The sequence below is a fragment of the Octodon degus genome, unplaced genomic scaffold, assembly GCF_000260255.1.
Source record: "Octodon degus isolate 3935 unplaced genomic scaffold, OctDeg1.0 scaffold00058, whole genome shotgun sequence".
NCBI classification, from domain to species: Eukaryota; Metazoa; Chordata; class Mammalia; order Rodentia; family Octodontidae; genus Octodon; species Octodon degus.
The window spans coordinates 4,345,645-4,347,687 of record NW_004524634.1 but is presented as its reverse complement, the minus strand read 5'-3'; the positions used below and the strand labels follow the sequence as shown (position 1 = coordinate 4,347,687).

Sequence of the window (2,043 nt, the reverse complement as noted above, 5' to 3'; positions counted from 1 at the left end):
TCCGGTGGCTGGCTGCTGAGGCTGCCCATTTGTAACTCTGGCCGGTTGCTTGGATACCACATTGCTAGGTGAGTTGTCCTCGCCTTCTCCCCATGTTGCCTTATAGGCCTTGCTAGACTCAAAGTTCTTCGTCCTGTTACATGGACAGACACAAAGGCCACAGCACTTGTTGAGTTCTGTTAAAGTCTTCTCTGTCTCTCTCATATCTTTATTTATCTGATCCATGCCTTCTTCTATGCGGTTTAGTTGTTCCCCTTGTTCACCCAGCATGGTGATGGTCTGGATTCCTGCATCTTGAGACTGCACGGCTAAGTCAAGCATTTTCCTTGTACTTTCCAGAGACTCATCAGTAAGCTGGTTAGCCCTTAGCTGAATATCTTCAGGTGACATGTGATCCATGATGAATCAAAATTCTACCAGGCACAGCAGTGGCAATGTGGATATTTGAAAGGTTCCTGCTACTCCTGTCCGGCCGCTGCAGTTTGGACACTCGAGACCCGACCAGGCCGCTATTTGTTTATCAATAAAATTATGGGGAAAAATTAAAAGAGGGTGAAAGCAAAAGTAAGAATACATGCTGTGCCTGGGATATGTAGCAAGAGCTATTGCAAAGTCTTCAGGGCATCAGTGAGTGCCTTTATGCTGTCTAAATCGCGAGGAAACCTGAGAGAATGTCTAAACCTGTGAAAACTTCTATATACTGGTCCTGAGCGGCAGTGGCGGAATTCCATACCTGAGGCTGACGTCATGTCTAGACCATCTTATTTAAACCTGCTCAAGTTCTCTTGAGAAGTCCATGTGCAGGGCTTTGGAAACTTTTGCTACTGTCTGGGACCTTTAGTTAACAGGTCAGGCCTGCTTCCCCAGCCAGCTTTTGGCATGCCCTTAATCACCTGTCTCAGGAGTACAGGCAGGCACCGTGGCACCCAGCTTTCCCCTTTCCTTAATATGAATCTTATCTCTGTGGACCCTTCCCCAACCATTCTTGTCAGTACAGTCTCATTTAGCAGCCACTGGGCTGGAATCAATTTGCCCCAAATCAAAGTGGACAGGGATAGGAAATAACCAGATGTGGTGCAACAACTTAATTTTTAAAAATTCTGCACTTCATAGATTCACACAGTTAAAAATCCTAAAGATAAGTTGTGTGTGATAATGCATGCCTATAATCTATCTCAATACCTGGAGGGGCAGAGACAGGAGGATTGCAAGTTTGAGTCCAGCCTGGGCAATTTAACAATTTATCGAGACCCTGTCTCAAAAAAATCAAAAAACTCTAGGGCCAGCGAGATAGCTCAGGGACTAAGCACTTGCTTTGGCAAGTGCAGGGACCAGTGTTCAATACTCGGTCTCATATGCCATACCAGCCCCACCCCTGGGGTGTGCTGACCCAGCAACTGAGTCCGGGTGTGGTGGCACACTCCTACAATCCCAGTACTGGGGAGGCTGAAAACAGGAGGATCACTATGAGTCCGAGCTGCATAGTGAGACCCTGTACCAAATACATAAATGAAAAAAAGTAAAAATAAAAAAAAAAAATTAAGGCCATGGGTTCAAGTCTCAGTACCCTTAAAAAAAAATCTACAGAGAAAAATCCTTCTTTCATCCCATTTCCAAGTTAACCAATTCTTTTCCTTACAGGAAACAAATGCTGAAGTAGTATCTCAAGGGTCTTCTAAAGAGGTATTTTATTTTGACAATTCATTATTTTCTTTTTAAGACAGGGTCTCACTATGCAGCTCAAACTAGCCTTAAGCTCACTTTGTAGGGCCAGCAAGATAGATCAGCTGTTTAAAGTGCCTGTTTAGTCAAGCTTTGGCAAGCTATCAGGGACCATGTTTCAATCCCTTGCACCACATGCCACACCAGTCCTACGCTCAGGGCAGGCTGAGCCAGCCACACACACACACACACACACACACACACACACACACAAATAAATAAATAAATAAATAAATAAATAAATAAATAAAATGCTCACTTTGTAGTCCAGGATGGTCTTGAACTCACAACAATCCTCCTGCCTCAGCCTCCCAAGAGTAG

At 44.4% G+C, this 2,043-nt stretch overlaps 1 pseudogene across 1 annotated transcript; it reads right to left on the bottom strand.

The window, feature by feature from the left end:
* Positions 1-3: 3 nt before the first annotated feature.
* Positions 4-500, bottom strand: LOC101562465 (annotated as a pseudogene). The gene has a single exon (XR_001117154.2). The product of XR_001117154.2 is annotated as a synaptosomal-associated protein 23 pseudogene (transcript).
* Between the last annotated feature and the right edge of the window lie 1,543 nt (positions 501-2,043).